Source organism: Adiantum capillus-veneris, chromosome 12, assembly GCF_014529385.1.
Source record: "Adiantum capillus-veneris isolate H3 chromosome 12, ASM1452938v2, whole genome shotgun sequence".
Classification (NCBI taxonomy): domain Eukaryota; kingdom Viridiplantae; phylum Streptophyta; class Polypodiopsida; order Polypodiales; family Pteridaceae; genus Adiantum; species Adiantum capillus-veneris.
Genome location: NC_140942.1, coordinates 10,071,724 through 10,085,350, shown reverse-complemented (window position 1 = coordinate 10,085,350; position 13,627 = coordinate 10,071,724). Strand labels below are relative to the sequence as shown.

Sequence of the window (13,627 nt, the reverse complement as noted above, 5' to 3'; positions counted from 1 at the left end):
CCTTGCCTTTATCTACATCTCTCCTTGGCTTTGTCCTTGCTCTTTCCTCTTTGAAAAGGCCTTCACTCCCTGATTTTTGTGCCCTTGTTCTCTTATTTGCAAAGACATCAACCTCATCATCTTCATCTCCCTCCTCAACTGCCTCCAAAATTCCTACGTTAAATTGCGGAGGTGCCTGAGCTTAATTTTGTCCCTGTTGTTGTGCAAGTCCTTGACCTTGGAGAGGTTGCAAATTTCCATTTACATTGCCTTCATTACCTATTTGTCTTTGTATGATAGGATATATACCTCCTGGATCTCTCCTTGGTTGATTGCAATTGGGCGATATATGCCCTCTCTCCCCACAATTGTAACACATCACATTATCACCTCTATTCCTTTGAGGCCGTTCTCCTTGAGGTATTCTTACTTGTTGTTGGATAGCTTGCATAGCAAGGTTGAAGTTTCCTATTTGCTCTGTCAATCTTTGAATGTCTTGGTGAAAGGATTCCTGTCCTCTATTGTCCACTCTTGGAGCTTCTACATGGATTTCCCTTTCAACATGCATATCCAAAGGCAAAGGCTCGACCACATTATTTGTTGATACATAACCATCCCTTTGATGTACATTTGCTTCTCTTTCCCTATTTGCCATTTCATGCCTTCTCACCTTCTTTCTCCATTGCTCTCCAGCAACCTTTACTGCCTCTTTGTAGGTCCCTGGGTCCTTGAGCTCCACCTTGTCTCTAATGCTTTGATGTAAGACAACCACAAACCAATCTTTCTTCAAGAAATCAGGTGGCATTTGATTCTCTTCAAGTCCCTTTATGATCTTTCTCCAACAAGCTTCAAACCTGTTTATGTGCACATTGATGTCTTCATGTTCTCCTTGTTGCAGCTTGCTTAGCTCTCTCCACAAATACTCAGGATCATCCTCCTTCTCAAACTCTTCTCTCAAGGCATGAGAAAGAAGATTCCAATCTCCCTTTACACCACCTTCAAGCCTATCTTCATACCATTCACGTGCTTCACCTTCAAGTAGCAAACTCACCAAACGTACCTTGAATGCACCATCGTCCCTGTTGCTCTTCAATGTAATCAATTCGATCCTTCGGATGAACTTGTCCACATCTTCTCCTTTCCCACCCTTGAAGACTTCATACCCATCTCCCGCCATAGGCCTTGAGTTGATCTTCAAATGGATGCCAATCTGTAGATCAAAACCCTGTTAGAAGGATTCTCTTCTCCACATTGGGGGCACCAGTTTATGTAAAGGATTGGGGGGCTGGCCTCTACAACACCTCAAACCAACACCAAGAAAAGAGGATGAAGAGTATAGCTCTCTCGAGATAATATGGGCTGATCTTCTCTCACTAATTTTCTCAATTTCACACACACTCAACCTTGACTAGCCTCGACTAGCTCCGACTAGCTTCCCTCTACACCGCTACAACTCCCACTACACTCCATTGCACTCAAAGACACCAAGGAAGCAATAAAATCAAGGAAAAAAGTGAGAAAAAAACCATGTAAATCTCTGCACTTTTGACCATAACTCAAAGAGCTTCACTTCTTTTCAAACGCCCTTCCATGTGCTAGTAGGGCTTCCATAGGCGCTCCCATATATACACATAGCTTGACCAAAACCCACTCAAATCAAGCTTAACTTGAAAATCCACAAAGTTCAGCAAAAAAAATAAAAAAATGTGATGGAAAACTTGGGGGAAACCTTTCCCTTTGATATATGTACAAGCAAGGCATTGCAACACATAGTTTACCCTCGACTAGCTGCACCACAAGGAGCTGCACACACCATAGCCACCATACCTCAAAACAAGATGAAGAGAGGTCAATATGCAGAGCTAAGAATCCACTTTCATCAGCCCATTGAGGAGAGACACACTCTCAACTGACCACATTGGGACCTCGACTAGCAAGACAGGCTACTCTACTTCCAAATGCCTCTATCCCTCGCAGCAATCAGGGCTTCTTGCTGCTAGATCTTCCTCTGTCAAATCCCCCACTCACTCATGACCTCAAGCTGATAAAAACTCAGTTTTGTTCATAGTTTTCAAGTACTAAGTGAATCTTTCAAGTCTCAACATGTCTATGTACAAAAACAACAAAACTATGCACCCCGCACAACTGGCCCGCATGCTCAGAGACAGCTGGCACACACCGCCTTTGTACACTTTGTACAAGCATGCTTTATTTACATATAAGGACCCAAAAGCATTAGAAAACCCTTTCCAAAGTCTTTGGGGTGGCTTGTATCATTCCGTAAAAACACGTCACAACGCCATGGAAACTCAGAGATTAGAGAAGAAGAAAGAAAGTATAGACAGAAAGACTTAAAACCTCTCACAAACTAGAGAGTGAGAAAGGTATACGTTTGAAAAAAGTAGGTGATTTGTCATTAATTTCCTTGTTTTGGGAGCCTTCTAACATAGATTTCGTATCTTTTGACAACGCTTTTGTTAAATATAAAATAGAATAAAAGACAAGACTTCATTACTTTGAGCCGCAAATTTAATGAGCTCTCTTGCCGAAAGCACCCAAATATAGCAGTTTCAACCTTATGATCAAGACATTTAGCGGTTCTCCACCAAAATAGGACCACCAAAATCCACAATAGAGGAGACAAGAGTGCCATACTTTTGTATACGTGTCAAATAACTATTGGACTATTCCTTAATCCTTAGATTAACAAACAGCCCTTTTTGAGTCGTTTTTGGCCCTAATGCTAAGTGCATCAGAAACCTCATTTTGCCTGAACACCCTGATGCAGAGCTTACAATATAATTAGCTACGGGTAGAAAGGTTAGATCTTCTACTTCAGTTGGTAGCTTGAATTTTGTTTTGGACGGTCATAATACTTCTGCAAACTTTAGAGTCTTACCCATAGGAATCTATGATGGACTTCTAGGAATGGATTGGCTTAAAACTAATGATGCTCACATACATCGTAAAGATGCTTAATTGAATTTCAAAAATGACCAAAACTCTAAGGTTACAGTTATTGGGAAACAAGGAAAGCCTAAGCTCAGACTAGTGAACTTTACCAAAGTTATGAAGAGTCATAGAAAAAATGAGAAAAGATTTGCGCAATAAAGCTTAACCCCAAGGAGAAGAAAATAGATTCACCTGAACCCAAATGGATAACAAAATTTGATAATGTATTTTCCAAAGAACTTTCACAATTGACATCCAAGTGTGATGTTGTTCATGCAATAGAGCTTACTCCAGGAGCTTAACCAATTGATCGCAGACCTTACTAAATGTCAATACCTGAATCTGCGGAACTCAAGGAGCAATTAATTCAACTCCTTGAACAAGGCTTCATTCGATCCAGTGTTTCTTCATGGAGTAATTCTGTTCTCTCTAATCGGAAGAAGGATGTTACTCTATGTCTTTGTATTGATTATCGTGGATTAAACCAAGTAACAGCCAAGAATAAGTATGCAATACCAAGAATTAATGAATTGATCGATCGATTATATGGATCTTTTATCTTCACAAAAATTGATCTTAAGTCAAGGTATTAACAAATCCGAATCAAAGAGGAGGACATACCAAAGACAGGATTTAATACTTGTTTTGGACATTATGAATTTATAGTTATGCCTTTTGGACTTACCAATGCTCCTCCAGCTTTTAATCCTCTCATGACCGATATGTTTTGAGAGCATCTTGATGATTTTATTCTTTTCTTCCTTGATGATATCCTGGTTTACTCGGGTAAACAAAGAAGAACACAAACAACATGTGCGGTGAGTACTTGAACTTCTCCGTCAAAATCAACTTTATGTCAAACGTAGAAAATGCACCTTATTCGCTGACAAGGTGGAATACTTGGGATTTATTGTATCCAAGGATGGTGTTTCTCGTGACCCAAGAAAAATTGAATCTATTATATCTTGGTCTACACCGAAATCAGTACGAGAAGTATGTTGCTTTCTTGGTTTAATAGGATGGTATCGTACATTTATTCAAGGCTACGCTAAGATTGAATCTCCATTGACTAATACACTTAAGAAGGCTAAAGTGTTTACTTGGAATGAACTTACTCAAGATAGTTTTGAGAAACTCAAAGAAGCTTTAGTGAATGCTCCAATACTACAGCTTTGAGACTTCTCAGAGACATTCACTATGCTCACTGATGCAAGTGGACAAGCAATCGGTGGCATTCTGTCTCAAGAAGGAAAACCAGTAGCTTATGAATTTGGTAAGTTGCGTATACATGAGTTAAAATTGTCCTACACATGACTTGGAATTATTGGCCATTGTGCATGCTCTTAAAGTATGGTGACATTATCTTCTTGGAAGGAGATTTGAACTGCATACCAACCATAAAAGCCTGAAGTGAATCTACACCCAACCTAACCTTAATATGTGGCAGAGAAGATGGATGGAGTTTTTATGCAAATATGATTTTGGAATCGAATATAAACTTGGGAAGAAAAATCTTGTTGCCGATGCCTTAAGCAGGAATAGTACTGTAGCGGCTCTCACAATGTCTACTACTTCTTTAATTGACCTTGTTCAAGAACGTATGTCGCAGGGCCCATATTACATAAAAATCGAGTACGTGATGAACTTAAATAATCGCATAGAGAAGCAGTAAAGGCAAATCAAATGCTTCCACGTTGAAGGAGATGACCTTTACTTCAGTAACCATCTTTGTATTCCAAATCAAAGTGGAATCAAACTTTACATATTATAGGAAGCTCATGATATACCCATAGCAGGATATTCAGGATACATTAAGACTTACTTTACTCTAAGAAGGAGTTTCTTTTGGCCAGGACTAAAGCGTGATGTGTTTAACTATGTTAAAAGATGAATAATATATCAACATATTAAAGCTAAAAAAATTTGATACCCTGATAAGCTTCAACCTATTGATACTCCACAAATGAAATGGGAATGCATATCCATGGATTTTATTATAGAACTTCCTACAACTCTGGGATATGACTCTATTTTTGTGGTTGTTGATATGCTTAGAAACATGACCCATTTATTTCCAATCAAGACAATATTTACCTATGGATATAGCTCAAGTCTTCATGAAAGGTGTTTTCATGTATCAGGGTTTTCCTCGTCGGATAATTTCCGATCTTGATGCGAAGCTCGCCTTTAATTTTTGGAAAGCCTTATTCTCAGCTACAAGAACCCAATCAGCCTTTAGTACTGCTTATCATCCTCAGTCAGATGGGCAAATAAAACGAGCAAATTAAATCATTGAAGACATGTTAAGAGCTTATTGTATGCATGACCAGAGTAAATGGACTAGATATTTGTATTTGGTTGAATTTATGTATGATTCCTCATTCCAACGCTCAATTGGAATGTCTCCTTTTCAAGCATTGTATGGACAAGAGTGTCTTACTCCACTCAAACGGATAGACCCTCTCATACGAGTTCAAGCATCCAAAGAAATGTTGGATAAAAGGAAACTATAAACCGATCTTATATGATAAGATATTAAGACTACTCAAGATAGACAAAAGAATTATGTTGACCAAGAACGATCTGTCAGACCTTTTGAAGAGGACGATATGGTATTTTTGAGAGTAAAACCCAAACGTAGTTCTTTATCAATGGGTAAGTGTAAGAAGCTAAGTGCCAGATATTGTGGACCTTTTGTAATAACAGAGAGGATTAATGATCAAGCCAGACTCTTGTTACCACCACACATAAAGGTACATGATGTTTTTCACGTCAGCTTACTCAAGAAGTATGTACCTAATTCAGAGTAGAAGTAAGCCTCTATGTAATCGGATCATTATTGAACACCTTGTTAAATGGTCAACGTATCCCTCGGAAGATGCCACTTGGGAACGTGATGATGTAATGAGACTAAATTATCCAAATTTCATGTCAAGGTGAGGAAATCTTGAATTTTTCAAGTGTGGGAGGATGTAAGATCCCCAATTTTTTGGTCTTTTTTAAAAATAAGAAAATAAGCTTTCAATATCTATTTTGTCAAATTTTGATTTAAGATGCTTGATTGATAGTATTGGAAGGTTCTAAAGTAAAAAGCAAGGCCGTTTCCACGTTCCAGTAGGTTAGATGGACGTTTGGTTCAGTTTTGGAAAAATTTGCTATTTTTGTCTTTTCATGCTTTAGATGCTTTTTTGTAAAAAGCAAGGTCGGATCCTTGATCTACGTGTTCCAGGGAAGTTGTGGTTCAATTTTATAAAAATATGCTTTTTTGATTGCTTTTCACACTATTTTTAGCTTTTCATGATTTTTAGTGATTTTTAGTGAAAAGCGAGTCGGCTTTCTTATTCCAGTGGGGACGAGAGGAACTAGTGGTTCAATTTTAGAAAATTTTGTTTTCTTTTTCTTTTTACGCTATTTTTAGCTTTTTGTGTTTTTTGGTGTTTTTGAAAAGCAATGTGCTTTTTAGGATGACCTAACCATAAAAATATTAATTTTAGTCTCCGTCGGATTTAAAAATAATCACCCGGAGCAAAAACGGAACCAAACAGGATTTTTACGAGAATTATATTTATAAACAGCGGTATCGTAAATTCGCCAGAGTAGTACGGGAAAGTCATAAATATGTTGGGACATTACGGTGTGGCATAGTCTAGCTAAGGTTCCATTAGTTGGCCAAATACTGTTCAGTTGGCCAATTTTACTGTAAAAATTGAATGGTAAGTGGGAGAGTTGACCACCGAAAGCAAAGGCATATTTTTAGCAAAGTTCCCAAAAGCTTGCAGCTATTCTTGGCTCAAAAATTAGCGCTACCTTCTGGCTTGGACATCACTCTGGTCTGCTCCACTTGCCTATAAATTGACAGTTAGTGCTCAATTTTCAGTGCCGTTTGTTGTGTCTACTACCACAAGGTTATATGTATCTATTATACGGAGAGGTGTAAGCTCTTCATCACCATCTCCAAAAGCTCTTCTCTCTCGGGAAGAAGAAGAAGAAGAAGAAGGATATTCTCTCTCTACTTGCTTACTATCTCCTCTCTCGTTTCACGGTGTACATGCTCTCTGGAAGCTCTCGTGAGACAGATACCTCTACGTAGCTCTCATCATCTCTCTCTTGCGGCAAAGCAAGAAGCCTTTCAACAACCCCTAATAAATTCCAAAGCACAGTGAGAAGCTCTAAACTCCATAGCCATCATCTTCTCTCTCTCTATGTCGTTTTTCTGAGTAGTCACCCTTTCGGTGATTGTTTTTCCGTATACGAGTGCATGTATGGATTAACCGAGTGTGTATAAATTTTTCCCATGATTATTTCATCATGTTTAACACGCTGAATTATGCGTTTATTATCACGTGCGTGCATTAAAAATGCTTTTCATTTCACGTCATAGAGGCGGTAGGAACACTGTTTTGGTCATAACTCAGAAACCGTTATGAATCACGTCGAACCCTTTATGCTAGATATAAAACACATCATTTAGAACATTTTATTTCTTAGGTGTCATGTGAAAATCACGCATGAGCTAAGAGATATGGTCAAAAAATAGCTTGCTTCCCATTGCACAACCAATTTTTTTGACTCCAGGTTGCTTGGAGAACCACTATATAGATTCATAGGATGGGCGAACCCGCTTAACCAATTGAAAATATTGATGAAACTTGATGATAAATGTATTTAGATCTCCGATATCACCTCGAGAATGCGAGTTATTAATAGTTCCATAACCGGTTTTACCTACGCGTGTAGGGGTGCTACTTAGGGGAGTACCATATGACGTCGTAAGTTAACCGAGCTAATTATGTATGATTTATGGTTTGTTTTATTGAGTTGATTTCATCTGTTAGATGCCCATAAACTTGTGTGAAGGCATATGGTTAGACATCCCGAATCGCATAGGCAGATATGATTAAAGTGGCTTTCTTTTTGGGTTACCGGTTGTTGTGTAAGTACCATATGATAGTCTATATTATGGAGCTGATCTTGATGCATTGGTTTGAGGTCAAATACTTTAATTTGGATGTTATGCATGCTCCCAAAAATGTCAAAAAGTTATTTTTTGCATATGTGTGAAGTTATGGTTTATGGTTGACCTAAAGGTCAGAGCTATTTTGCATAACGTTTATGGTGATGGAATGTTATTATATGATTAATGGAAACTTACGGATTGATGTGGATGCCTCATATGCATGGTTATGATTGATTTCCACCTTTTTAGGTCAAAACTAGCTCTATGTGCTAGGGAGGTGAAGTGCAAACATGATGCATCAACTTTGCATGGTTGGATGTTGTCAAAATTGGATTTTTATATCATAATTAATTGCTGGTCAGAATCTTTTTATGCATGAAATAATCATGTCTTAAGAATCATATGTATGTGGACTCCGATTGACTGCAGAAGATAAGTCAAACTCCAAGTGTGGGAGTTGGTTTTGCATGATTATGATTTGTGGTCAAGGGATGAGATTCCCTCAATGGATTATGGTTTTGATTTTAGGGTGGAAGCCGGTGTGGCTCATGGTTATTTTTTCTGGATATGGTCATGTTACCGATTTTGTTTTGCAACCATGTCACTAATATGACATTTGGAGCACATTACCGCTCAAATAGACGCACAAAAACAAAGGAAAAGTTCAAGTCAAAAAATCTCGGAGGCGGTAATGCTAGAGTCAATGCTCGCGGTAATGGTCCTTCAGCAATGCGCACGGTAATCGGCCCGGCTATATTTCCACGCTTATTTCCGCGGGCTTTACCGTAAGAATTATCGCAACCATTACCGCTCACGCGAGTATTTTTAAAAAAAAGCAGATGACCATTTGGATGGTCCTTGGTAGGACCCATCCAAATGGTCATTTGCCTTTTTTTTCCTATACATTTAATAAATAAAAAAACAACAATTTCATTGCAAAAAAATTTGGGCCAAAATCAAATGTTTAATTATATTGGAGAAATTGTTCATTACAAAATTGCCCAAATAGGCGATGCATGGCGGCTATACAACTGTGGCCAAAAGAAGACTTTGGGCCAAAATCAAGTGTTTAATTATATTGGATATTACAAAATTGCCCAAATAGGCGATACATGGGGGCTATACAACTATGGCCAAAAGAAGACGGGCCCAAAAACACTTGGAGGATTGAGCTACTCGGATCCTGGGACCTCTCGAGGGACTCCCTGACTCTGGAAAAGAAAAAAACAACAAAACCTTTAATTAATACAAATGGATACATAATTTTGCATGCACTCATTTTAAAAAAAAAGTTCACACTTACAGGCTGTAGTGTACGACATGCATTTTCAAATTCTTCGCGATTGATTTTGTTGTTTTCATACAGCCAGCACCATGTCTGATATTCGGAGTGGCTCTCTCTGTATCTCTGGATCTCTCGGCTTGGGCGGGTCATAGTAATATTTTGTTGTATATCAATTAAAAAATATCACAAACCTAACCTTATTACTACAAATTAAATCAATTCAAATGAAAATACGCGCACTCACAAATTTATCTTTCCATGCTGCTTTTCCGTCCGAGCCGTAATGCGTGGGTGTTTGCTGCGCCCTCGCCTCCACCTGCCGAGTGTGCGCCCTAGCACCTACTGCTCTCTCGTCCTCCAGCTCGCCCAAGGCTTTCTCCCACTCCTCGTCGTGAAAATTTCCAGGGCGATAGTTGTGACCCTCAGATTCAAATGTTCGCTTTGCCGCCCTCCGCACACTGGACTTCTTATTTTTAAAGAAATTCTTGACGTACTCCTCGAGCCACTGCCTGGAGAACTCTTCCACTTCCGGATTAGGGAACTGCATGAGCAATGTCGTGTGAATGTACGTCAAGTCGGCTGGGTCTTGATCTTTGAAAGATTTAAAGAAATCTTGGTATGTCAAGTGGATCAGTTGGTTAAGGTGCCCTCAAAATGTACTCCCCAAAGAGGAACCTAGATCCACCTCCCCCCCTCGATGTATATAATAGCGTCCGGGGCGGGCGCATCATGGTCCTCATCCTCATGTGGATCTCCAAGGGGTGAGTGAGGAGTTCGGGGTGTAAGAGGAGGTGAATCTGTAGCACTGCCCCCTCCACCACCAAAGCAGCACGAGCCACTACCTCGACGAGAGCGTGAGACACCCCTACGGGAAGATCGTTGGCCACCCGAAGAGCACTGGCCCGAGCCCGAACCGTTGGGTGTAGGCGACGGATAACTCGACGGTGCGGGCATGGATCGCTGCAAATGCAAGGTGGAGGGAGCTGCAGGTGACGAAAAAATTGAGGGTAAGGTGGAGGGAGGCCAACTCGGAGGCACACTCTACACGATCGAAGTGCCGACGCCCGGTGTCGCAAGCGGTGAGAGCCCATAGGTAGCCAACTGTGCTGGTGTGTACCGCCCTAGAAGACTCTGCTACGAGGATAGCCACTCTGCCTGGGCGCGGTATGCCCTCTCGAGGTCAGGGTCGTGTACTGCATCTCGGAACCATCGAAAGCCGAAGGTGGATTGTGACTGGTGGGAGGAAGACTGCGAGTAGTAAGCATCACAAGTGTCCTCGTAAGAGAGGCCCTCGGCGAGAAAGTCCTCTATGGATCGATAGCCGGGCGTGCAAGAGGATGCCATATCCTACAATTTCACAAAAAAAGGGACCCCAATTACCATTGGATTCTAGTCAAAGTGATATTCTTTATTGCATAGGATTCCTCCTTGCATAGGATTCCTCCCTGCATAGGATTCCCTTTATCTCCTATTCAAGAAATGATTTGTGTGCTTTTTTTTTTTGCATCCATTTAGAGTGTGTGTGTGTGTATGTGTGCTTCTAATTAATATATTGTGTGTGTGCATTAGTGTATGGCAAAGAAATTAATCTAGTGTGTGTGTGCTGGACCTTAATCTACCGTTGGGCTTCTCGGTGAGGAATCCCAATCCTCGAGCGAGTATTTCCAAGCGGTCAAGAAACCGAGCGAGCATAAGCAACGAAAAAGATTAGATCAAGATCTCAATAGTTACTCTATTGAGTATAGTGTAGCAAATTAGCCATGTTGTATCTCAAATAGTGTCAAACAAAAGAGCCATACTCTTCCTTTAATGTGTTCACACACATTAAAATAGTCTCAAACAAAAGAGCCATACTCTTCCTTTAATGTGTTCACACACACATTGATACACAGTCATATATCTTGCTTCTGTACCATCTTGCTGAGCACATTCCAAAACTCTATTTGTGCAAACTTATTCTCCATGGTAAATTCACATGTTGCAATTGTCATAAGTTCGTGCACAAAAAGATCAAAAGATGGTAACTCAAATGCCACATGTCCATCATAATGTGTAGGTAGCTCTTGAACTTGAATGATATTCTTTGCTTTCTTGAGTGCCATGTGTATGTTGTGAAGGCATTGCATGTAGTATACCAACTACTCTGGAGGGACCATCGGACTATTACTAGTGTGTCCTTCATTCCAATGCCTTGTGTGCTTTCAATAGCAATGCGAACCTTCTAGAATTGACATTGGCCATGATTGAAAAGGAGGATTTGTTCACCACTAGAAAGTTCAGTAGCCTTTATCTTCACCTTATCTCCCATTAGAGTTAATGGATGCAAATTGAATGCATTAGTTATTTCATAATGTTGTATCACAAAAGAGATAGAAAGTGCATAGATGCTATCGTCAAACATAAGAACAATCTTGTGGCCACAAAGTTGTTGTCCATAAATGGTAGCAGAGAGGGAGTCACAAAACCTTTTGCTAATTTGAGACAAGTAAGAGAAAAGGAATCAAAGGGGTGTGTGTGCATGTGTGTGTGTGTGTGTGTGTGTGTGTGTGTGTGTGTGTGAGAGAGAGAGAGAGAGAGAGAGAGAGAGAGAGAGAGAGAGAGAGAGAAAATTGATACTGCAACGTGAGCCCCTCTCCTGGATTGCTTGCTTCCTCTTTCTCGTGGATCTCTCTCTCTCTCTCTCTCTCTCTCTCTCTCTCTCTCTCTCTCTCTCTCTCTCTCTCTCTCTCTCTCTCTCTCTCTCTCTCTCTCTCTCTCTCTCTCTCGCATTCAAGCCAGACTTCATTATCTTTATTAACTGGGAGAGATGAAGGGATCGAATGAGAGGCATTTGGTCAGAGAACAGTGGCAAACTTTTGATGTAAATAACAACCAGAGCAGGCATGTTTTGTAATCAAAACTGACTCATATCCTCAAGGTAATGCAATGAAACATGATACAAGTAAATTGACAAAACAGTAGCAGGCACAGCTTACACGACAAAATAGGACCTTCCAACCAAATAAAGGGTTTTTACGAACTTCTCAATTGGCATACAAAGGAAGTGAGTGTCAATATCTGCTCCAAGTGATGGAGGTACAACGATCATTGCTCACTTGGTCAAGAAAGCCGAGAAAACAATGTTGTGACCAGGGTCGGAAAGATGGGCGGTAAGGTTGTCAATGGGGCTAATGCCCGTGTAGATTGCTTGGAACCAAGCACCCATAACGGCCAACATAGCAAGTATGTCATTATTTATCTCCTTCGTCCTAAGCTCCTTGATCCTCTCAGGAGAACCAGAGCCCCAGCCGAGAGGGTCGAACCAGAAGACACCGGGATATCCAACATCTCTGCCTATTAGCTTGTTATTGGTGAAGATAGGGTCAATATTCACTGATCCTGGAGTAATGATGTTTGCCCATCTTCGGCCCTTAGCTTAGCCTAAGAATATAAGCTCCACTATGAACAGGATAGTCGTAATTGTGAAATACGCGGCCTTTCCAGCTAAGTACCAGGATGGGGTGTTCAAAATTCCTGCTTTGGAATGAATATTTCAGCAACACCCAACATAGCCACAAGAAGATTTAGAAATATTCTCATGTAGGAAAACGGAGTCTTTTTTCAGTGTTTTTCATACCATGCATAACATCATGAGCTTCTGCTCAAGAGGCACCACATACCTAGCTAGGTATGATTGGGGGCAGCGGACCGCCGGCCCCCCCATCAGGCCGGCGGTTCCCTACCCCCAATCGTACCTAGCTAGGTATGTGGTGTCTCTCTCAGAGAAACTCATGATGCTGAGGTAAGTCACAATGTGGGAATTATTGTGAGAATTTGTCTAAAACTTCTTGTGAGCCCACCTACAGTCCACTATCTCTGATTACACAAACCACTTGAGTATGTCAGGTTGGGATCCAAGACCAAGGGGGTCAAATCCAAAGTCCCCACGTAGGCTTCCATCAAGCCATTCCGAAGGAATGCTGCCAAGGAACCGCAAGGCCTGTCGGTTGTCGCCGCCGAAACAATGAGGGCCCTCGTTGATGGAACAAATGTAGCTTCTGCGGGTGCAGCACGCAATGCCCGTCCAAACACAAAGGAGCTCCTGCTCATGCTGGATGCTGCCATATCTATGAGACTGCTAGAGGAGCACACCACGAATGCCATAGCCACAAGCTCGCGGTGATAAATTTCAGCTGCTGCTGCTGCTCTCTATTCTATTGGGCGCCCATAAGCACAATGACTCTCTCTCTCTCTCTCTCTCTCTCTCTCTCTCTCTCTCTCTCTCTCTCTCTCTCTCTCTCTCTCTCTCTCTCTCTCAGTTTTTTAAAAAAAACTCTCTGAAAGAGCGCGCGTCGGCGCGCGCTCTTTTAGAGATTTTAAAAAAAAAAAACTGAGAGACCAAACCCCCATATTCTCTCTGATCCTCTCTGCTATAAAACTCTCTCTCTCTCTCTCTCTCTCTCTCTCTCTCTCTC

At 40.8% G+C, this 13,627-nt stretch overlaps 2 pseudogenes; both read right to left on the bottom strand.

Moving 5' to 3' along the window:
* Positions 1-804: 804 nt before the first annotated feature.
* On the bottom strand, positions 805-1,156 carry LOC147445308 (uncharacterized; annotated as a pseudogene).
* An 11,108-nt stretch (positions 1,157-12,264) lies between these two features.
* On the bottom strand, positions 12,265-13,316 carry LOC147445307 (photosystem I chlorophyll a/b-binding protein 2, chloroplastic-like; annotated as a pseudogene).
* Positions 13,317-13,627: the final 311 nt, after the last annotated feature.